The sequence below is a fragment of the Tursiops truncatus genome, chromosome 3 (genome assembly GCF_011762595.2).
Source record: "Tursiops truncatus isolate mTurTru1 chromosome 3, mTurTru1.mat.Y, whole genome shotgun sequence".
In the NCBI taxonomy this organism is placed as follows: domain Eukaryota; kingdom Metazoa; phylum Chordata; class Mammalia; order Artiodactyla; family Delphinidae; genus Tursiops; species Tursiops truncatus.
In genome coordinates, this window is record NC_047036.1 from 64,708,180 (window position 1) to 64,733,373 (window position 25,194).

General features: G+C 39.5%; 1 long non-coding RNA gene across 1 annotated transcript in view; it reads right to left on the reverse strand.

The window, feature by feature from the left end:
* Positions 1 to 18,320: 18,320 nt before the first annotated feature.
* LOC109549098 (uncharacterized) overlaps positions 18,321 to 25,194 on the reverse strand; it is a 47,074-nt gene continuing 40,200 nt past the window's right edge. Inside the window, exons 3-4 of the long non-coding RNA XR_002175290.3 lie at positions 20,019 to 20,235; positions 18,321 to 18,362 (exon numbers count right to left, since the gene is read on the reverse strand). This is a non-coding gene — a long non-coding RNA (uncharacterized lncRNA). The remainder of the gene's footprint in view (positions 18,363 to 20,018; positions 20,236 to 25,194) is intronic.

A 25,194-nucleotide genomic window follows, 5' to 3' on the forward strand; every position in this document is an offset into this window, starting at 1 on the left:
GACTAAATACACTCATTTTCACCTTGCAAATATTTATTGAGTACTTACCATCTTCCAAGCATCTTCTAGGGGCTGAAGATATAGCATTGAGCTAAATAATCAAAAATTCTTGCCCCCATGCAGCTTTAAGGAGGGAAACAGTCTATAAACAAATATATGCATATAATCACTGAGGTGGTAAAAAGAGCTGTGGAGAAAATAAAGCAGGAAAGGAAGATAGATACATTCTTTGCAATTGGGTGAACACTTCACCCTATATATTGTAAATCCCACTGAGAAGGAAGGGAACATTTGAGCAAAGACCTGAAGGAAGAGAGAGCAAGCCATGTGGCTATCTGTAGGAAGAGAATTTTAGGCAGAAGAAATAGTGCAAAGCCCTCTGTATTATATGAGAGTTCTGAAAACCCTAAAATGACAAAAGAGAGGGATTTAAGATTTACATTCCCATATTTGTATGAAGGAGACACTGAGCCAAATAAATACTGATCATTTCTTACATATCATTCAGAACTTCTACTCATTTGTCTAAAAGTATTTGAGTTTGACAGGATCTTCTTTTATAGATCATTATGGGGCCTGACTTTTAGACAGAAGTAACTAAACTGTTTCCTTCTATCACTCAAGACCAGCAATTTTGCATTTAAGCGGTGAAGCTCAGTTATCATGCCAAAGCCAAGAGAATAGTTCTTTGTTTCTTTTGTAGTTTTAAGCTATTCATTTCATTTTCAGATGCTCAAAATCTGTACTTGATGACCACATTTAAGGGAACTCTCCCCCAAACCTAAGAGAGACACTGATTGGATGGCACATGTAGAAACCCTTCAGCAAACAAACAAGATGAGTAAAATTGGGAATGTGTCTGGCTGATCATGGTCTAGCTTAGTGCATTGCACACACGGAGTTAAAAATGAAGTCAGAATCTGGAGTGATATCATTAGTGTATACCATCCTGGAACTGTAGTCAGACCACACACATATTTAATGCACTGAACCCACCTTGAAATGCCCCTCAGCCCCTAGAGAATGAAGTATTAGAAAAAATCAAGGGGCTGGCGGGAGGATGCTGAGTGATCCATAATGCTGTCAATGTCACAAGTCATCCTGAACAGCAGAATAAAGTTAATAGGGGAAGTTCTTTAGTGCTTGTTCAGCTGCCTGCCACCCAACTCTGTGGCAGAAAAGCAAGGAGGAAATAGATATATCACTATAGAATGCATCAATAATAAATTATAGAAATGTCTTATATATAAGGAGTAGTTCCCTATATTTATTTGAAGTATCAATCTTTAGGATTGTGTATTTGACCACTCAACGCCAAACAAAACAAAACAAAACAAAAACAGTCAAGTCTTTTTTTTAAGACTATTGATATTTTAATAATAAATTAATAGTATGAGTCAAAAATATTGAAGACAAGAATTGAAAAGTGTCAAGAAAAAAGAAGGGAAGTAATATATTTTCTAGTGTTCAATAAATAAAAAATTGGAATAAACGTATCTATTTATAGCGTACGTAAAGAGCATCTCTGGATGTCAACTCTTCTATCTGAATTTTAAGTGTTATTTTTCAGCTCAGAGAATTTCATGGTTTATAGTAGAATATTTTCATTCCAAATCTATGTACCTTTACCTCTTAAAAATATTTCCTAAACTCTACCAGCATTGCACTACTTGGTTATGGAGTCAAGAACTTACACAATTCAACTAAAAGCTATCAAACATTTATTTAGAGGTTGAACACCTCCTGTGTTCAAGGTGCTGACTGGGCAACGTACTGCAGGAAATGCAAACTGAGTAAAATCTAGTGCTTCCTCCCAAAGACCATAGGAGGTAAAGTAAAAAATTATAGTAGATGACACAATATGTTCAGTGCCCTAAGGGTTCAAAGGAGAGAGAGAAGACCACGGGTTAGAGAAATCAAGGAAGGCTTCAAGGAAAAGCGACATTTGACCTAGAACCTTAATGGATGGATAGGATTTCAATAGGCAGAGATGAGGTTGGTTTGAGCAGAGTGGGGAAAACAATTCAGGGGAAGACAGAACTTATTTGAGACGAGAGTTTCCTGTTTTGCTGGAGCATGATGTATGTATGTGGGAGCAGCCAGCCTAAAGCTGGAAGGTGGGTGGCAGTCATGGGGTCTCTGGACTTCGATGTCAGCCTGCAGTCTGGACTCGATTCAGTCAGCAGTGGGGCTCCATCGAAGTCGCTGGATGTGACATGATGTGACATGACACCACTCTGTTTATGCTCTGGTGCCCATGCTTCTGTACTCAGTCACATTCGCCTGCTGAAAGGGTGAGGCTGGTTCTCCAGCCCTGGGGGACAGATTGGTTCTGTACTACAGATTTACTTAGAGGGCAGAGCATGGTAGGAGGTATTTGGGTAAGTTCCTCCCACTCCCCCAGGGATAATCTAGCTGCTGAATGCGGACTGTGACCTGGCTATTTAAGTGTCGTTTGAGCTCCTGAACATTTTCAGAAGTGAGGGAAAAAAACAGCGTCATCCACAAATATTTTTTCAGTGTAAATTTAAAATAAATTAATATAAAATAAATTAATTAAATAAAAATTAAAATATTTTAAAAGATATATTTTAAATTCACCTACTAGATGAACAGCAGCAGTTTTGCCCTGTTCTAGATTGGTGGTAAAATAGCAGTCTTAGCCAGAAGCAAAATAAAAGCTTGAACTCAGAATAGGAAAGGGCTAAGGCTAAGGTTGGTGCACCCAGTAGATAGGCTATGGAATCTTTGCCTTTGCAATGCTGTTCTATTATATAATAATTTCTCAGATAAGTTTTTTACATTCTAATTTAGGAGAAGCAAAGATAATGTTAGGTATTTAGCAAGATACAAAAGAAGTGACAGCCATTCCAGAAATACAGAAATTCAAAAGAAACTTTAACCTGTTAATAATGTGCATCATATAGGGCTCCCCTGGTGGTGCAGTGGTTAAGAATCTGCCTGCCAATGCAGGGGACATGGGTTCGAGCCCTGGTCCGGGAAGATCCCACATGCCGCGGAGCAACTAAGCCCGTGCGCCACAAATACTGAGCCTGCGCTCTAGAGCCCATGAGCCACAACTACTGAGCCCGCATGCCACAACTACTGAAGCCCACAGGCCTAGAGCCTGTGCTCTGCAACAAGAGAAGCCACCACAATGAGAAGCCTGCGCACCACAACGAAGAGTAGCCCCACCCGCTGCAACTAGAGAAAGCCCGTGTGCAGCAAAGAAGACTCAAAGCAGCCAAAAATAAATAAATTTAAAAAAAACTCACTTAAAAAAAATAATGTGCACCATATAACATGATATGTAGTAGAATATAAAGTTCCAGAGTGTTTTCCTCTGGGTTATGTTCAGCACCTATAAACCCTGTTTAAACATCATCTTGCCAGGGGGCTGTTTGCCCTGTTTGTCCATTCTGGGCACCAGAAGATAGGCTGCAGTGGTTAGTTGGGTTTGTATTCCACATACAGACTTTTAACAGTACCTAAAAATGGTTCTTTAATCGAGATTTTTTAAAGACACAGAAACCTTAATTAAGAATGGCTGAAACCCTTGTAGGATGAGAACTTTACAGTACAAACTCTTATTTGACAAGACCAAAAGCAGTATTGTGTCAATTAATCAAAAAATTTGGTTAAAGTCCCAACTCCTAAAAAATAACAAAACATGCTTTGGCAATATTTTGATGTAGAGTCAAGGTCTTTTTTCCCCCTGAGTGCAGATCTGTGTTTTAAAGACTTTCTTACATAAATCACAACCACAATGCATCTATTTCTAGTTTCAGTTTATTTAAAGTAAAGCAGACATTTCTGAGGCAGTCTGAATCTAGAACCTGAGGGGACTTTTATGATTCCTATTACAGTCTTTTAAACATTGTTTTGCTCACCCCTATTGCAACAATAATTTTTTTAGTGGTTTGGGGTTAGTAAGACTTTCCAATGCAGTCAACTTAATTTTCAGAATAACAACTACTCTCTTTTTTGCTATCCTAGTTTGTCGATTTTCATAATATTTAATTAAAATATGCTTAATTTAATTAAATAAAATACTACAATCACAATTCTAATTAACCCAAACAGGCTTGGGAACAAATACAATGAACTCTTGGTTAGTAAACCACAGCAGAAGTGGGAGCAGAAGTCCTTGGATATATTGGAGAGTAGTTACTGCCCTCATGTGCTCAGCCTGTTGTGCATATCAGAAAATTTAGTCCACAGAGGGAATGGAGAACATCTGTGAATCTGGCAAGTTAGTTAAGTGGAAGTGGTTGAGAGTTTCTACTGTATACAGTTAGTTAAGCAGTTAGTTTTTGTTAACTACTCAGAATAGCTATGTGATTCTAGATAAATATTACTAAAGAAATGGTTAAACACACACAGACATACACATACCTAAAGCAAAGGTATTTTTCTTAGGTGTGGGGAAAGGAAATGTTGGCTCTGGCCCTATTGTGAGCTTCCGTTTATATGTTGTTGGTATTCTTAAGTGTTCTACCCTGAATGTTCATCTGTACTGTAATTTCTATATATCAGGGATTTTATATTAATTACATAATTTTTAAACTCCTTAAAATATAGATAGTGATTATTTTATAGGCTTTTCTAAGAATTAGTGAAACAACGCATGTAGAGTGTTAATCACTGAGCTGATGAGCTTTACCCTCCCCCGTCATCTTCTTCCAGTTTGAATGCAATTGTCCAAAATCCGGACTTTGAGTAGAGTCTTCTTCAAAAGCATATTGACCAACTTGAAGGGGTTCCCACTGGCCAAATTTGGAATAATCCGAGCATCAGAATGAACAATGACAGGAATTAATTAAACACATTAAATTTTAAACATATCTATGAATCCATACACGTAGGAAATAAATTTAAAAGAGAGGGGAAGAAGGGAAAGCTCTTCTCTAGAAAAAAAAAAAAAAGCCAATTAGTAAATGTAGAAGAAATAATAGAAATAATAAATTACCATTTTACAATCACCACAGTAATTACAATTATTTAGTCAAAAATCGTCAGTGGATGCTAAAACAATTGGGTGAAAGAACACTGGGGAATGGGATGTTCAAACAATCTTGCCTCATAGATTCTCATTTACTACAAAGGGAAAATACAGCTTTAACAATGGAGAAATCTGGTTAATACTACCTTCAGCAAGAGACTATACATAGCATCACCAATGAGGTACAAGCTGGCATCATGAGGTCCCTAATTTGTTGCACACAAAGTCATCTGTGTAGTATTCCTGCTCTGACTCCCCAAGTCCCAGTTTAGCCTGAATCTAATTTTGAGAAGGCAGTCAGACCCATCCAAATTGAGAAACATTCTGGAAAACAAAACAGTATCATCAACAACAAAATATGTAAATCGATGTGGCGAAAGAGAGAAAGGCTGGGAAATGATTTAGGTTAAAAGAGACTAAAGGGACAATTGGGGAAATTTGAATATGGCCTGTATAATACATAATGTTATCAAATCAATGTTAAACTTCCAGTTTTATGGTTATGTAAGAGAATGTCTTTATTCTTAGGGGTAAAGTGTCAGAAAAACAATAATAATAATAATTATTGTGTTTATGTGTGATGTATAAAAGCATATAATGAGAGAGACGGAAAGCAAATGTGACAAAATAATTGGGGAATCTCCATAAAGGTTATATGGATGTTCATTATACTTGGAAACTTTCTGTAGGCTTGTAATTTTTCAAAGCAAAAGCTGAGAAAAATAAATATATCTCTACAGCTCTAGGTACTGCCCTTCCTAATTTGCTATTACACAGATTAGTGCAATGTTGGATCATCCAGTGCAAATTGTACAATTGTCCTCTGTCACCCATTCATAGGTTTGCTCTGTTACATGCATTCTCTCCCATAGCCACCACTTATAGCAGAGCATACAGAACCAAGGATTTCCTCTTGCACAGTAAAGCAAAAGCATCTCCAATATCTTGAAGTAGATTATATGCAGATCTTAGTGAAACTTGATAGTGGAAGAAGACATAGCAAAGAGCAAACCTTCTGACAGGGCCTCAGGGGTGCTTGCTAGAATTCCCACTAACTACATAGATTATTAACCTAGTCACCAAGATGCCCTATGCAATACTTTAACTTGAAGTACACGTAACTGAGACTGTTAGGAAAAATAAACAGGCCAAAAAACTGACATGAGAATTTACCAGAGAAAATAAGGTAGATGGCAATCATATGACACAAGTCTCTACTAATCCAGTTAAAACTCAAAAGTTCAGCAGAAGTTTTCTGACCAAACAGGTCCAAATGGAGGCCCAAGTGGAGGAAGAGCTTGCTCCACTGAAGGTTCCCGAAGGAGAGTCCAGTGAGCAAAAGCGATAGGGTCGTCCCTGCCACTCAAGCACAACAGAATCACAAGGTGTAACTCTGTGACTGGAGCAAGATAACAGCACTGTGGAAACTTTGGTCTCTTTAAGAAAGGTGTGGGCATTTTCTACGTGCATGTCACAAAACAGTCCTGTCAGCAAGATCCAAGTATAAGAAAGGGAAACTCTAAGGTACAATCCAAACAACAAGATGAGAATATATACACAGGCAGGAAGGTGTAACAGAGAGGTTAAGGGTGACTTTCCACCGATAGGGTTAATTAAGACATTCAACTCTTCAGCAGAATAAATGAGAGTGACTGTTTTAAAGACTGGCCAAGTTTGTGTGTAATAATTCTCTTCTTCAAACTAAGAACTTCCTTTGGTGGTAGTAGAAAAGGTCATATTTGTTTGAGCCAGATGTTAGTAGCCTGGAATGGGAAGACATTTTGAACAACAACAACAACAACTACAACAAAAGTATTAGGAGAAATGTGAAAACCAAAGAGCTAAAGCAGACTGGCCATGGGAATTAGGGAACATACATACTGTTGCTTCACCTACATGGATTTTCTGACCCTAGGATCAGGTGCTATAGGAATCACAAACATTCTAAAGAACATAAAACATCAGAAAATAAAAGGGGCTTTAAATATGATAATACACATGGGATAATAACGTCTGAACTTTTGAAGTTCTTGTCATGGACCAGGCAGGCAGAGTTCTAAGTATTCTAACTCATTTACTCCAATTCTCTGAGTTAAGTGCCACTATTCCCATATTACTTATGGGAAAATGAAAGCACAGGGCAGTTAAACTACGCAAGGCAGAACCAGGGTTTGAAACCAGGCAAACTGGCCCACGTGCTCTTAACTACTGTTCTTTGCTGAAATGTTATTAAACCATTACAATAATCTTTTTGTAGACCCCTTAATGCATGGTAAAGTGTTTTAAAAAATTAAAAACAGTGGCAAATATGTATACGCAGGATGCTCCCCATTTTAAAAATATGATGATTAAAGGAGAGAGAGAAACTGAGGGAGAAAAAGCAAGCATGAGGAACACCGAGAGAGAAGATAGGAAGGCAGTATGCAAGAAGTCAGTGCTAATCTCTCAATGATGGTTTCTCAGTAAATTTTATCTTCTTATTATTATGAAATTTAAATTTTTTCTATGGTGAAAATGTATCATTTTATAATTTTTTTAAAAAGCTACATATAAAATAAATATTCTGGAACTTAAAAAATAATCATGTCAGATATTCATAGAAGCAGACCTAGTCATCAACTCACTGTTCCTCGAACTTCACCATGTACCTGCCACTTTCACAATTTTTGCCATACGAGTTCTACCTCCACTCTGATTTACTTAATAATCCTTTCAATTAAGTCACTATTTTAATTTAGCATCCTAAGTAATATATATGAAATAATATTTTTGCTATTATATGGGTTTTTTAAATGTAAATAAACATGTAACTCTTACAATGTCTTGGGCCACCACACTATGAATGGCCACTTTGGGAAAGACTATTCTCCTCCAATACTGGCTTCAGAATCACTTAGGTGTACATGACAAAGAGGCAGATTCCTGGTTTATGGAAGCCTGGAAACCTGCCTTACAAACAGACTCTCTGAGAGATTTTCATCAGCCTAAAGTTAAGAACTGTCATATTATGGGTTCCCCAAGAGGATGTATAATGGTCAAGGATTTGGTACTGACTCTGAGGTAAGTAAAGAATTTAGCAAGATAACCGGGATGCCATCCAGAACTGTACCATCAGACCACCCCAGGAGACAGATTGTGTACAGCATTAGCGATAACCTGGTGATGGTAGAGGGGAAAGGCTAGTTATTGCAAACTAAATGAAATCCCTAGTTTCTTTTGTTACCAAAAACGACACCCTAGAGAGTGGCTTTGCTGTCTTGTTTTAGTGACAGTTCTTACTGCTGACAAATCTTATCACAAAATGTATTAAGTATGTGACAGTTCAGATTAAGGTTGAGGTAGACCTATAAAAGTAGAGACAGACAGCTGCCCCAGATCCAAAGTCCAGAAAGGAGTTGCTGCAGCAGAGGGAGCAACAGAAGCTCATGTGAAGGAACCAGTTAAAGAGCTGGACACTGTGGGCAAAACAGAAGTTGGCCAATCAGTGAGAATCTTAGGTATGAGCTGATCTGAAGAACTGAATGAAGAAAGTTTTCAGTTTAATTTCCATGTTGGAAGAGACCAGGCTTTGTTGAGAAGGTACTTTGATGATCCCTCTGCAGAGTGGAAAGAAGCCTCAGAGCCTGGAGAAGAAAGCTGCTCTGCATAACCAGGAGACAGAGCTGGAAACAGCCTGAAGGGAAGGGGCTTTGTGGCAGCTGCCAGCAGGAAGAGCCGCTTGAGGCTTGGGAAGAAGTGTCTAAAAGGGGTGTCTCTGTTGAGATGCTGTCATTGGGTGAGGTGACCCTTCTCCATAAGTTACCAACAAAACCACACATATCACAAGGTGTGCAGACCAGACTCCTGGAAGCTAGTGAGGGAGGAGCTGACAGCTGCTATGTGGGTTATACAATTAATGGAGAATTTACAGATGCGTAAGACCAGAATAGAGAATGGAGATGACTTTGTTCGAACACATAACAGAGGTCTGTGGGGTGATGAGGCCCGAGTAATCTAGTCCAGGTAGATGTGGGCTAGGAGAGAAGCATCATGTAAGGAGACATTCTTGGAGGGATTTCACACAGTGACAAAGGTAGAACCTTCACTGGGTTACTGCCAGGAGCACTGGGGCTAGGGAGTTTGTAGTTTGTTAGTATTACAAAAATCCAGAGGAAGAAACTTTGCTGTTAAGATGGACAAATACTTAAGCAATTGGGAGGAACATTCTCTGGTAACAAGAGAGGCATGTATGAGTGCAAAATCAATGTAAATGAAATCATGCTGTAATCAGAAAAGGGTTTGATAAAGATAGCAAAGAGAAAACGTGGAAAGAGGACCTGGAACAAACACTGTCCTGTGACTTGTATTCTGTTCTCCTTCTGTTGCAAGCATAGCCTGGGGCCCTCAGGACCCACTGACCTGGTTACCTCCAGCCTAGCAGCCCTTGGCTTATTGGTTTAACTATATTTCCTATACATTCTCTGAGTCTGTTATTCCTCTTCTGAAATGTGTAATTGCTATTTATTTCTAACTTTTTTTCTATTATATACACATCATTTTGAAACCTGATTCCATTCTTAATATTGGTGGTTCTCAAGAATTTTCTGGTCCTCTTGAATTCCTTTTCCCTTAATGTTCACATTAAACCTTTTATAACTGTATCTGCCCACTCCCCTGCCCCCTTTCCCGACATGCAAAAAAAAAAAAAAAAAATACAGGATAGCTGACCAGCAAGGTGATTAGAAAAAGAAGGGAAGGGAAGCTAGTATTCTGTGGAATTGGGGGCTCCAAGCATGGGTTAATGGATGGTTGGGACCATCCACTGTGTCACATAACACTCTGCAAATTGACTTTGCCCTTTCATATTTAAATGATACAGGTGTCAACGAAGATATGAGATGGTATCAAGTTTGTCATGATTCAATGAATGTGCATCTGTCTTCCCTCGTTCCACCAAGGGAAATGCATTAGGCTGGTGATGGTCAGCTGTCCAGCTAGGCTGGACAACTAGGCTGAGGGAGCACCAAAAAGGGGCTTTCACTGCATTTTGTGCCCCCTACCATTTCATCCTAAGACTCCAACCAAATTACTTTACATGGTGGCAAGAACTGCTCTGGGCTAGCCACATCATCTGGACCTAAAATTCAGATGTCAGAAACAGTTTCCTCTAGGTTATAGAACTATGTTGCCAAGCCAGCCACAGGTTATAAAATAACCTCTGGGCATGTACATGAACCGTCACACCACAACACTGTGATGACGACCAGTCTGTGGGCACATGCTTTCATACATCCAGTGGGCCTTGGACCCAAGGAGGCACTGAGCATAGCAGGTCTGAACTGGCCACCACTAGTAGCTAAACCGTTTGAGGAAGGCGGGGCCTGGGCTTGCAAAGGAACTTGCAGCAGTAAAGAAAAGGGAGGCACTGGGCAATGCAGAGTTGGTGGTGTAGAGCAGCTGCAGTTGGTTCTGAGATACGTTGCAGAGAGTGTGACCAATACTGCAGGGAAATAGCCTGACTCATACCCTCAGCACCTGAGCACTCACAGTCAGAAGGCCACTCTCTAGCACCCCCATGCACTCTGCTACCATCAGCTGAATTCTATACTTACTAAGATTCAGGTTATTTGTTCCTCAGCCTGTTCCATGCCAGTTAAACGTGTCGTTATTAATAATAAATAAAATATATAAATATATGAAATATGAATGCAAAAAGAAAAGTTGTTTCTATGAAAACTTGGTTGAATATTTTGAAAACATTCAATAAAAGTAAGTTGCTGGGCACTGGTTAAAGTGGAAAAGCAATTATAAAAATTTAGATGGACTCTGCATTCAGTTTGTCCAACAGGTGTCTTTAAGTTTTTGCTTCCTTTTAAAGAAATTATAACTGGAAATAGTACTGGATATACTATGGGTGCAGTTTATGCATGAAAGATAAGGTAGAACTCCAACCAACTGACCAACATTCAAAGAAAAAGTCTTTATATCAAAAGCTTGGCAAAAGAATGCAGTTATTTTAATTTAAAATACAAATTTGATGTGTATATCCATGATATTTTTATGATTCATCTCTTTAACATCTTCCATTAACCAACCAACTCCCTGTTCTGATTGCATTTGATTAAAGGGTCTCTGTGGAACTCCCTCATTCATTATTCTGTTGAGATCCAAGGAATGAGGAATTCCCATAATCAGTCTCTTCTTCAAGGTACAGGGCAGTAGCATTTCATAAAGGAGGAAGTTCTAAAGATCTTGTGTAATTCAAAGCTTTAATTCCAGCCTAATCATGAACAAAAAAAGGACAGGTATTCCTAGTTATCAGCTAAAAGTGGCACCATGATTGTGTTACCGACCTTCCAGAGTGGGTCCCCAACAAGAGTCCTTCTGCCTGGTGTTGTTCGCGCTGATAGAAGGAGACCGAGTTTGGTTCAGAAGCGAAGGAAAGTTTTATTCTTTGATCAAAGAATGGAGAGGTGGGAGCTCCCGCTCTGGAGTACACACTCTCTGAGACGGGCGGTTGGCGGGACCAGTTTATAGGGTTCATCTGCAGAGGGAGGGGCAGAGTCCTTGCCCGTTGGGGCAGGTGTGTTGCGCAAGGCACACCATATCTCAGTGCCAGCATCTCTGCACTGGGAACTCCAATCCCATGTCTTAGGTGCAAGGCCTCTGCAGGGCCCCGCTACAGGCAACTGAAACTAGACTAAGCACAAAAGAAGTGGTTAGACCTTATATTGTATCATCTAGATTCCATCTTATTTTTCCCAGGACCCCAGTGGGCTTTGCTGGTGACAATAGCGATAGCAAAACCCAATTTATAAAAATCCCTAACATACCAGCTTTGAAATTGAGATTCTTGATAAATTTAGAAGCAGTTTCAGAATTTGCATTCTTTCCATTTTGTGCACAAAGACGTTACTATTTTATACTACATCATTTCAAATTGTCCTGTATCAGAAGCAACTCTCTTTTTCTGGGACAGTAGAAGTAAGCCTCCTAAAGAAGATGGTTCCAGGCAACACCTCTCTTCTTGATGACGCAGGTCTCTCCCCTTGAGCTTCGTTTTGGCATAGAAGCTTATGCTCATTACAAGCGTTGACCTTCTCTGAGCTTTTCCCTGGAATAAGTCACTTTTTTAAGCTCTTCTCTTTCTTCAGATGCTATGAGTCTCTAGCAATATCAGTGGGCTTCAGCTCATTTAAGTTCTTCTTGAAGCTTGTGAATGACTTTGCAGGTTGTTTTATTTTAAAGTATAGGACCGAGATATTTATCTACAAATAAGTTTAACATATCTAGGCAATTTGATTTCTTCAACATGTCTTTCTCCATCGCTAGGTCTCTGACCAGAATGTCAACTCTAGTCCCTTAATAATACTTTCAGATGACCTGTTAGAGTCCTTCAGGTTAAATATGAGGCACTGATACACATTATCTTGGCTTTACCAAATGGCTTTGACCAGAGCTTCTCATACTGAATTCTAGGACCTGGAAAGGTCAAGAGGCAGTTCTGAGGGCATTACAGAAATCAGAGGAGCAGAGACAAGGACTCCAGCAAAAGGAACTGTTCTCTTCCTCTGTGCCTTCTGTCTGAATTTCCCAATTTTATTCTGAAATAGCTCCTTTACCTGGAGCCCCCTTATGCAGTTACATCAATCAACTGACCTATGTGTAATGCCCAGAAATTGAGCAGAAACAAGGCCCCAGCCCCTAAACTCCCAAACTTGTTAAAAGGACATGCACGATGTTTAGGCCCTTGATTCTTTTTTATAGCAGCTTTTCTGAAAAGTAAGTCACATATCATGAAATTCAATCTTTTAGATGTACAATTCAGTGGTTTTGAGTGTATATATATATACTGTTGTGCAACCATCACTATGTGATTTCACAGCATTTTCATCACCCCAAAAAGAAACCCCAAACTCACTAGAGTCACTCCTCATACCAGCATCCTTTCAGCTCTAGACAACTACTACCTTTGTCTCTATGAATCTGTTTATTCTGGATATTTCATATAAATGGAATCATACAATATATGACCTTTTTTGTATCTGGTTTATTTCACATAGCATAATGTTTTCAAGGTTTACCCATGTTGTACCATATATTAGTATATCTTTTTTTTTTTTTTTTTTTTTGGCGGTACGCGGGCCTCTCACTGTTGTGGCCTCTCCTGTTGCGGAGCACAGGTTCCGGACGCGCAGGTTCAGCAGACATGGCTCACGGTCCCAGCCGCTCCGCGGCATGTGGGATCTTCCCGGATCGGGGCACGAACCCGGCAGGCGGACTCTCAACCACTGCGCCACCAGGGAAGCCCAGTTAGTATATCTTTTATAGCTGAATAATATTCCATTGTATGGATATATCACATTTGTTTATACATTCATCTTTTCTTTGCTTTTTTTAAACATCTTTATTGGAGTATAATTGCTTTACAATGGTGTGTTAAGTTTCTGCTGTATAACAAAGTGAATCAGCTATACATATACATATATCCCCATATCTCCTCCCTCTTGTGTCTCCCTCCCACCCTCCCTATCCCACCCCTCTAGGTGGACACAAAGCACCGAGCTGATCTCCCTGTGCTATGTAGCTGCTTCCCACTAGCTATCTATTTTACATTTGGTAGTGTATATGTATATATATTCATCTTTTGATGGACGTTTGGGTCTTTTCCACCTATCTGCTATTGTGAATAGAGCTGCTGTGAACACTTGTGTACAGATTTTTATTTGAACACCTGTTTTCAATTCTTTTAGGTATGTGCCTAGAAACAGAGTTGCTAGGTTATATGGTGATTTTATGTATAACTTATTGAGAAATTGCCAAACTGTTTTTCATAGCAGCTGCACCATTTTGCATTCCCAACAGCATTGTATGAGAGTTCCAGTTTATCCACATCCTCTCCAATACTTGCTGTTTTCTATTTCAAAATATTATTATTATTATGGCCACCCTCATAGATATGAAGTGTCATAAGGTCAGTCACCTTATTGGTGTTTTTATTTGCATTCCTGGATGACTGACAATATTGAGCATCTTTTCATGTTCTTATTGGACATTTGTATACCTTCTTTGAAGAAATATGTATTCAAGAAGTTTGTCCAAGAGATATGGGAACATATGTATATGTATAACTGATTCACTTTGTGATAAAGCAGAAACTAACACACCATTGTAAAGCAATTATACGCCAATAAAGATGTAAAAAAAAAAATTGCATAGTCTGTTGTTTTGTTCTTGAGTTGTGTGATGGTGAATTTTATGTGTCAACTTGGCTAGGCTATGGTACCCAACTGTTTAGTCAAACACTAGTCTATGTGTTGATATGAAGGTATTTTGTACATGTGATTGCCATTTATAGTTGACTTTAAGTAAAAAAGATTACCCTTGATAATGTGGGTGGGCCTTAATTCTATCAGCCTTAAAAGCAAAATCTGAGGTTTCCTGAAGAAGAAAGAATTCTGCCTCAAGACTAGAAATCTTGCCTGAGTGTCCAGCCTTTAGGCCAGATCCCATAACATTGTGAGCCAATTCCTTAAAATAATCTCTTCATATGCATGTGTGTGTGTGTGTATAACTACATATATAATATATATGTATATATGCTTACATATATTATATATTTATAAATAAATATTATATATTTTTATATATATATATGTGTATACACATATATAATATGCAAACACGCTCACACAGTATACATATACATCCTATTGGTTCTGTTTCTCTGAAGAACTCTGATGGATAAAAATTGCTAAAGTTCTTTATACATTTATATATTCTGGATACTAGACCCTTATCAAATATATGAAAATAGAATCCATGTTTGGTTAAGCCACTTCAGCTGAGTTTGTTACATGCAGCCGTAAGATCCTAAATGAATCTCATAAGGGTTTTAGAGAATCAGATAGGATAATGCATGTAGAACAATTAAAACAGTGCTTAATACATAACTCAATGTTATTATTATTTTCACACATCTGAATTCATTTAGAGAAATGAGCCCTGCTCACTGAGGCTTAAAGATATTATTCATTATTCAGTAAATGCTTATGAATTCCTATTATGTATAACACACTATATGATGCAAGGTCAGCTTCATAGCATGCGGTCTGTGCAGTCATACAGGGCCCTGTGCCTGGTTTAATGCTCTGTTGTCATCATCTTAAAATTCTTATCAAGTCTTGAACAAGAGGCTCTGCATTTTTATTTTGCACCGGGCCCTACAGATTATGTAGCCACTCCTGTTATAATGAATAGAAAATTCTTTTTGCTCAGAACAGTAACTGATGTTTCTAAAAATTACCATGTGTTATTCAGAAAATAAAAATTTTTGCTGAATATACTCTGTTTCAGAAGACTGAGAAATATACAGAAATATCTTACCAAACACAATGTAAATAAATGAAGTTTTGACATGTAACAGGTAAGCTTACATTATCTGAAAAATTCACTTATTTAGAACAGTCAAGTGCCTGATAAATGAAATATCAATATATTTTGCAATAACAAGAAAGAGAGAAACTGTAGGTTTTGTTATGGTAGTAGTTATTAGGGGTTGGGGAGTTTACACTGCTGAGGTTTTGGGGGTTATGAAATAAAATTTTTGAATTAGGTATCTTCTCCCAGTTATGATTGGTTACATACAGGAGCTCGCTGAGAGACATTGGACAAATTGCTTAACTTCTCTAAATCTTAGTTTCTCTTTCTGGAAAAATGAGGATAACATACAGCTCGCAAGTCTATGCAGAGAATCAGATATTTAGCACTGTGTCATATGAGGTACAATAAATGTGCTTTTCTCTGAATTTTCTCTTTCAAAGATGTATTGAGCACGTACTATGTGCTATGCCTCATTCTAACCATTCTGGACGTGTAGCTGGGTAAAGGTCCTTGTTCTCAAGGAGATTATATTCTAGTAAAGAAGGACATGATAAGTATGAAGAGAGATAAATATAATCACTTCAGGCTGCAATAAGTGTTAATGAGGGTTAAATGGGTGGGGGGCTGCTCTAGCTAAATGGGGGGGCGGTCAGGGAAAAGCTCTCTGGGAAGGTGATGTGTGAATTGAGATCTGAAAGACGAAAACGAGGAAGTCAGGTGAGGATCCCAGACAAGCACATTCTTAGCGAAAGGCACGGCAAGAACAAAGGTCCTGAGAGTGAAATGAGCTTGGCTTTTGTGGAGACAGTGACCAGAGCACAGGAGTCAGGGAGCGGAGTGGCCTGTGAGAGCAAGAAGACAGACAGGTGCCAGGTCAGGAAGGGCTTTGAGGACCAAGGACAGCAATTTGAATTTTATTCTGGTTCACAGAAAAGCCTTTGGAGGGTTTCAAGTAGGGAAACTCTATAATCCAATTTTATGCTTCAGGAAGATTCCTCTAGCTGGCTGCTCTGTGGAGGACTCAGAAGGACTGAAGGTTGGCAAGAGTGGTGGCAGTGACCACTTACTGGGGGTGTTGCATTAATCCAGGAAAAGGAAGATGGGGGCTTCGACTATGGTTGTGGTCTTAGGAGATGGTAAGAGGTTGGATTTAGGATATACTTTGGAAGCAGAACTGACAGGACTTACAGTTGGACTGAATATAAGGGTTAGGAAAGGAGAGAGCTTTTTGTTTTTCCCTGATGAAAAATTTAATACATGTTCACTATAGAGAACTTGGAAAATTCAGGAAAGTATTCAGCAGGCTACCTGTTTTAATATGTAAACTTAGCTTTTTCTTGCACAAGAAGAAGTCTATTATTATTGTTACCCTTTTGAAGATTTCGGTGTACCTTAGCTTATTAGAGGCATGGGAGATTATTCAAGTTAGAAAACAGAGAGAGAGAGGGAGAAGGAGAGGGGAAAAAATACCTGTTTCACCCTGTTTAATACAGACTTTCCTAATCTTAGTTGAACTTTTAATTTTTTTGGTGGTTGTTTTGTATAACATCTACTATCAGCTCTATCAATGATCACCAGAAAACAAGATCTAATACTGCACTGGATCTTTTCCTCTCATTTCTCACTGTTTCCCTTATGTATAGAGTTAGATTTGCAGGTTCTAAACTCAGGACCATTTACTGAGTGCACCAACACAGTTCTTGCACTGGCTTTATTCCTTCTCTTAATATTCTAGGAGGCAGGGACTTCCCTGGTGACACAGTGGCTAAGAACCCGCCTGCCAATGCAGGGGACACGGGTTTGAGCCCTGGTCCAGGAAGATTCCATATGCCTCAGAGCAACTAAGCCTGTGCACCTCAACTACTGAGCCTGTGCTCTAGAGCCCGCGAGCCACAACTACTGAGCCCGCGTGCCACAACTACTGAAGCCCACATGCCTAGAGCCTGCACCCCGCAACAAGAGAAACCACCATGAATGAGAAGCCCGCACACTGCAACGAAGAGTGGACCCTGCTTGCCACAACTAGAGAAAGCCCGTGAGCAGCAACAAAGACCCAACGCAGCCAAAAATAAATAAAACTAAAAATATATATATTCTAGGAGGCACATGGTGTCTGGATTACATTGTTCTATAGTATTTTCAACTGTCTTGCTAATCCATTGCTGTTTCTTCTAACAGTTATTCTTACAAAAGCGGTAGGGAACTTGTATAAAATTATGTTTAAAATTGACATTGTCTTCCAAATATCTTATTTTTCTCTTAATGGAGAAAGTGACAGCCAGTGGAATATGAACTACACTGATAACATACAACTAGTAGCAATGAAAGAAACTGAGTTTTAAACTTGAGAATGCACATCTAAGGTGTTTATAAATTTATACAGTCAAATGTCCTTAATTTAATGCTCCATTTAATTTGTAATTTGGGAGCGACAACACTGGGTATTTAGTGAGGTTCCAAGTATCCAGGGCAGGGGTTGGGGGAGAGGGAGATGGTAGAACAAAAATATTTCCTTTGTCTTTTATGACTTGAAATTATCTAAAATGTGATGAAGAAAAAATACCTCATTTAAAAAATATATTTTGGGATAGGTATTGGTAATAATAATTAATAATGAGTGCTTTTATGCCCCAGAACCAATTGGTGCTGCTTGTCCCATTAAGGTGGACATGGTGAGCCTTGATTATACTCAGCTTAATTTGAAGATTTTAATAAAGGAAAAAATTTGTAGGAAGTGTGGTATAATATCATACTTAAAACAGCCAATTAAATTAGTCTCCTGATACTGGCTACTTTATAAATTCATTTATCACACAAGTTATTCTGACCTTTCCACCTCTTCCTGGATAAGGATGGTAGCAATTTCCCAGTAGCAAAATTATTGATTTTTTTTTACAGAGCTTCTTTTCCAGTTTGAGTTTCCTTTCTTTCTGCACTTCTATTCTTGAATCCCCTTCTGAGAGACTGGAGTCCCATTTACACACTGGCAAGAAAAATGCTGTTTGGAAGGATATGGGAAGCTGCATCTTAACGTCCAAGCTAATTAGCCACACCTAAACAGTTTACGAAGGCATTTTGCTCAATATGGAGTATTTCCCTTATTCAATAAACAGAAGAAAGTGTTGATCATCTATTGAAGCTTGGCATACTCGCCAAGCAAATGTCAATCCTTTTTTACACCATTCAGTTTCATGGGCTCTAATACCTTTTTCCTAAATTTTAATGTTGATTCCTACATGTTAAATGATGATCCATTTCTCACATGCAATATTGACATAGATCATTCACTCAGCTAATTGAGAATGTTTCCCTTTATCAACAGTTTTTCATGGTTCAGGGGCACGACATCTCTTTCTAAAAAATAATTAGAAGGTGACTCTAGCCTTTTACCAGATTTGAGAGATATGAAGAAAATAACTATCTTTGCAAAAATTGCATTTGAAGTCAGTCTTTCTAAAAGATAAAGATAAAGAATTTTCCAGAGAAATAAGGGGGGCAGGGGTCATGGATGGAAGAGAACTTCCATTTACTGAGTACCCATTACAAGCCAGAAACTGTGCTTGGAGTTTTATATGAGTTTTTTCCTTTAACACCATGAGGTGTTTATTTATTTGCATTCTGTGGTGAAACTGAGGCCTGGAGAGGTCAAGTAACTCATGCAATCAGCTGATGGATGCTTGGCCTGGGCTCTAACACCAAGTCTGTTGGACTAGATGCCATGCTCCTTCCATTTCACTGTACTTTGCTGCTTCAGTTGGCAAGATCAATGGGGTCCCCATACTCTGAGGGTTGCAGCAACTCAGTGATCAGAGCTGGTTCAGATTCAGAGTTCCCTTGACTGTTTTCTCGGTGGTGTTGATAGAGGCGTGGGAGGCTCTTATCCCATGTAACTTTGATCTCTCACCCATGGTCAAAAGCAGGTAGTCTCTTAGCGTGAGGCTGAGATACTGAAAAGCTCCGTGCGCTCTTACACAAAGAAGCAAGACTATCACTGCTTCCTATCAGTGTTGCTCTTTGTTTTCTCTTGGTAGCTGGGATTTTGTTCTAAGGAAGGACACTATTATACATTTTCCTCTGTGCTACTCACACATTTGCTGATAGCTACTCAACCAAGTACACGAATTACTGAAAGGTTCAATCACCTATTATTTTAGACTATTACTCATAGTAATAAACTGTTGGGATATCTACTGAAGAGAGAACAACAAAGCATCATAAAAGCAGCATTCCTGTGCTTATACACATTCATAAAGATCAGCGCTAAGAAGAATTTCCATATTGCTTTGGATGTTAAATTTCCCTAAACATACATAGTCCAATTTTCTCAGGCCACCCTTCAAAGGACTATCTAGTTCTTTTAAAACAAATAAAAAATATGTGTAGCTCAGTATTGAGAGGGAAGACTGGTCTCAGGGATTCTTTTGTTTTTACAAAATATATTGGCATTTCCTCCTACCAAAATACCTATGACTTGTCCAGGAAGAAGCATCTTGATCCAGAGCTATCTGAATTATTTTTCTAGCTTCAGTTAGCACTCTTCAGGAAAAAGTCAGCCTCTTGAGCTCCAGCCTTTATATCTTGGGGCACTGTCTGAGATGACCTAGATAACCTGAGTGAGGCAGGATGGACTAGAAAAGGCAGGTTAAGGAGTTACCTCTCCTACAAGGGTGAGGCAGGCAGTGGGGGCACAGGCCCAGCTGCAGGTGCTGGAAGTGAGTCCAGTCCAAGAGCAAAGGAAGTCTGCATCTGACCTGGTTGTTGTCTAGCCAGAAGGCTGCCAGCTTGGGGCTTGATGCCAAAGGAAGAATCCAGAAGCTGTCAGAGATTGAGAGTTCCAGACCTTTGCCTGAGGTTCAGGAGCAGCCTGGGGACTGAAAAATAGGATCAAGGTGAGCTTTAGTTCTAGAAGAACCCATAATAGTTAAATTACCAAGGAGAAGAAACACAAAAGGGCAGCAGTTACAAGACCAATGAATACGGTGGGAACAGGTCTTCCAAGCCTGGGTGTCAGACCTAAAGCAGACACTGAATTCCAGGCTTAATTTCCTTAAGTCAGTCCTGAATAATGTTGGGCCTGGGGAGCTCGGATGTAGGGAAGGGGCTGTCAGAATAGCTGCATTTGGAGCCCAGGGACCCCCTAGGAGGACAACATCAGGGACTGGGGAAAAGGCCATGGGGACAGGCTGTATTCACTGAGGTTGTACATCTGTGTTTCAGGAAGTCAGTCTGGAAAGAAAGGGCACAGGTACTCCAGATGAGGGCTCTGGGAAAAACATGCCTTCTTTCTATTGCTGTTGGCTCTTCTGAGGCTGTGGAGATCTACCTCTTTTGTTCTCCCTGGGACCCTATTAAAAGGTTTCTTGTGTTCAATTTGTATGTGGTTTTCCCATTCCTATGGGTTTCCTGAAAATTCGAATACAGGTTTCAGATGACCCAGTAATAATTTATAGATACCATGGCTCAATGACTTTGCCCTGGAGACTCCTACCTCTTAGAGAGTCTGCTACTTGTTGAATGTTGAAGGATCCAGCAGAGCAACACAGAGCCAAAACCACATATGGAGTTAGAGCCCCATATGGCACTAGAGTGGAATTAATTGGAGTAGCAATTGCCATTCTATTTCACATAATTTTGTGTTTTTATTCCATGGAATTTTAGCCACAAGAACGTTATTCACAGGATGTGTCTGTGGCATGTTTTGCACTGACGAACAAAAGGGAACACTGCATCGACCACGATGCAATTACACTTCCTTCTGCACAACTTCATCCATGCCTGACATGTGGAATCTGCCCAGGACTGGCTGTGAACCCTGCAAAACCGCTGTACGATAAATTATTGTCATCATGCCTCAGAAGGCTGTGTCACATTTGCCTGCAACCATTGTACAGACCTACCTTTTAAAAATAGATGTGTTTTTGCACTCTTGAAACTACTTATTTTCTTACTCTTTGTCACAACCAGCCTAGTTTAAGCTGACGGTAAAAAGAGGTTTTGGAGGTTTTCCACCACAAGGTTATTTAAAGTTCTTTGAGCTGCCGCCAGACCTTCATTTAGCATTTTAATAAACTTCCTGGGCCAAGGAGTAATTTTCCTGTATCCTCTTTGTCCTCAGCATGAAGTAATAGTACAAAAGAGGGTCATCATTTTTAGGCCAGTCATCTGCATGAATTATAAAATTATCCTTACGAATAACCAGATATAAGGTCTGGGATAGAGAAAAGGCGATCAGACTTTTTTCTGTGGTTAACATTAAAAAGGGGTGGTCATAGACACATCAAGGGTTTAAGAAAGTGCCAACAGAAATATTTTTCACACAGATAGTTAGAAAGGACTTTAAAAGAAACTGCACATACAGTCAAGTTACAGGAAGATAACTAGAATTAAATTGCCTGAACTTTTGCTTGCTGGTGGTGTCCTTATCTGGAGCCTCTCTAAAGGCAGAAGTACCAATAGACTCCCATGTTTACATGGTGATATGGAAATCGGCCTCCAAGACAGTTGTAAGGCTCCCCAGAGAATTTTTTGGAAACTGCATCTCTGGGTGCGGTGTGATGTCACTTTTCAGTGTTTCTAGGCATTGTGCCAAAACTCAGTTTCAGGAAAATAATTGCAAAAATGTTTAAATAATTTGCATGATGTTTCTGAAAGCAAAGGAAAAGCTGCCTGCTCCATTCCCAAAGGAGATTTCAAGACACAATCAATGTTGGGCCACAAAAACACTGTTTAGACAGAATAATTATCAGCCCTTCCCTTCTCTTTCATTATTAAACTGAGGTCTATTCCCTCTGAGGGTTTCACCTGGCATATGGAAAGACTGTTTTGCTAAGTCCCCTTTATGGATGTTCAAACAGGCTAAGTAAATTCAGAGTTTACTAAATTGGCACTTTCATGTACATCATTTGACATGAAGTTGCTTCTACGTCATGATTAGCTTTTTTGTTTCTATTTCATGTTATAATCAAGTATGATGGAATTATATAGGATGGTTTCAAACTACCAGAATTCTTGAAAAGGTATCCCAATGCTGAGTTCGTTTCATTCATTATTGACACCTTTAAACTGAGCTCAAAGAACCCTAAGTGACAGGGTCATCAAAACAACACACAGAAGGATGCAGTGGGTGGAATCGTATTAAGACAAAAAAGTGAAGTCGTGTTTAAATTGTGTTACAGCTTTCAATGCCCAAATTACAGTACAGTTATTTCTTTAGGGATCTACTTAAAGTACTGTTTGAATTGAATCAAAGTTATTTTTATAGAGATTCTTGAAATGACATTTTGTGATTTAAAAAGACATGGCTATTCTTTATATTGTAGTTTATTGAATTTGATAGTTTAGGAATGAATACATTGAAAAGTGGCACTGTTAGAGTGCACACCAATACAATTTTACTCTCTCCCCTACCCCCATACTGCCTATTCAAACGCACTCTGTGCAACCAGTTTTTCCCCTGCCTTGTAGAAGGCACTACAGTATTAGGATAGATAGATAGATAGATAGATAGATGATAGATAGATAGGTGATAGATAGATAGATAGATGTATATACATACTTAGCTAATAAAATGTCTTTGGACACTTTTAATCTAAAAAGGCTAATGTTACTAATTAATGCCTAGTTCTGTGTAACTGTTAAAGATATTAATTTGAAGTTAAGCACCTTTTCTTACTTCGGGCCTTTAGCGGAAAACAGGGTGAAGTTAGCTTCTTCTCTTTTGACTCTGCCTTCTTTTCCTTGCCACTCACTGTGATTTCTGACCCCACCAGAGCTGGGATGTGAGTGAGGGAAAGACGTAAGGAAACAGGCAAAGATTTACTTGACTGGTACACTCTTTTTTTAAATTTTATTTATTTATTTATTTATTTTTGGCTGTGTTGAGTCTCGTTGCTGCGTGCAGGCTTTCCCTAGTTGCAGCAAGTGGGGGCTACTCTTCGTGTGGTGTGCAGGCTTCTCATTGCGGTGGCTTCTCCTGTTGCGGAGCACAGGCTCTAGGCGCGCGGGCTTCAGTAGTTGTGGCTCATGGGCTCAGTAGTTGTGGCATGAGGGCTCTAGAGCACAGGCTCAGTAGTTGGGGCACACGGGCTTAGTTGCTCTGCGGCATGTGGGAGCTTCCCAGACCGGGGATCGAACCTACGTCCCCTGCACTGGCAGGCAGATTCTTTTTTTTCTTTTTTTCTTTTTTTTGCGGTACGTGGGCCTCTCACTGTTGTGGCCTCTCCCATTGCAGAGCACAGGCTCCGGACGCGCAGGCTCAGCGGCCATGGCTCACGGGCCCAGCCACTCCACAGCATGTGGGATCTTCCCGGGCTGGGGCACGAACCCGTGTCCCCTGCATCGGCAGGCAGACTCTCAACCACTGCGCCACCAGGGAAGCCCATGGCAGGCAGATTCTTAACCACTGCGCCACCAGGGAAGTCCCTTGACTGGTACACTCTTGATGTGTTGACACTCTTCAGACTTGGTGAATGTTTACACCTGACTTTTTCCCTCATGAGCTCATCTATAATTTTTTTTTTTTTTGAGACTCCCACATCATTGGGTATCTCTTACCTGGAATGTCCAGCAGAAATGTATCTCCTCAAAGTGGTCTTTTCTGATGCCTCCATTAGCTCTTGAGTATCTAGCAGAAAACTTGTACCTCTTTATGCGAGGTCTCCTCACTCTCCAGGTGATCCTTCTGGGCAGAACCTTAGACAACTCTGGCCTGTTTTGCTCATCCATAGCTTAGTCTGGTCCACAAAACACTGATCTGGTGTCAGTTATACTATAGTTATTCCCCTCTGCATTGTGGCTAAAGGTAGCTTAAAGCTTGAGCCAGTTTATATTTTTTCAGACCTGTATCAGACATGCAGTCCCAATACTAGGAAACACATAGGATACTTTCTGGGTGGTCCCAAAAGAGGTCCTCTCACATTTGAGGTGAAGAAGTATCTCCCATCCTACCTAGTTTTTAGACTGTTAGATTCTCAGCACAACTCTCTCCAAATACATCCTCTCTCTTGACCTCTCTAATCTCTTTTTTCAGGGTAGAGTTGGTAGTTTTTACCAACTCTTTTGGAAGTTCTTCTTAGGTGGCCTCAAAACTCACTTTGGAATGTTGCTGTAGAAGGAATCCAAAACTACCGCAAATGACTATGCAGTTTGTACCCCACACAAAGATATCAAGCTACAGGGATGAGTGAGTGCTGAATTACAGCCATTCCTCCTCTAGCAGCACAGGGTGCCAGAGGGGCACTTTACTGCAATTCACCTACCCAGTGGGATTGCTTTTCTGCTAATTTGCACAAAGGCACCTATTGCCTTGGAGCCCTGGTTGAAACTGAGACAGAGTCCCATGTGAAATCCCATTTCATTTAGATGAGTTACAGGATTAGCGTTTTCTTACATGAAAACCATCTACAGATATTGATGACACCTGTGACAACTGTTCAACAGCATGTCAGAAAATTACCAGGAGGCCAAAGATGTCATCCTGCCACTTTTCATTCAAACAAAATATCATATTTTTAGAGTTTTTTTCAACAAGAGTTCCAAGATACTTCAATGAGGAAAGAAAAGTCTTTTCAGCAAAAGGTGCTTAGACAACTGGATATCCACATGGAAAAAAAAATGACCTCTACCTCACACTGTGTACAAAAATTAACTCCAAATGGGTTATAGACCTACATGTAAGAGCAAAAACTATACAGGTTTTAGAAAAAACATAGGAGCAAATTTTGAGGCCTTGGATTAGGTAATGGTTTCTCAGATATGACACCAAAAGCACAATCTACCAAAGAAAACATAGATCAAATGGGCTTAATCAAACTTCAGAAGTTTTGTGCTCC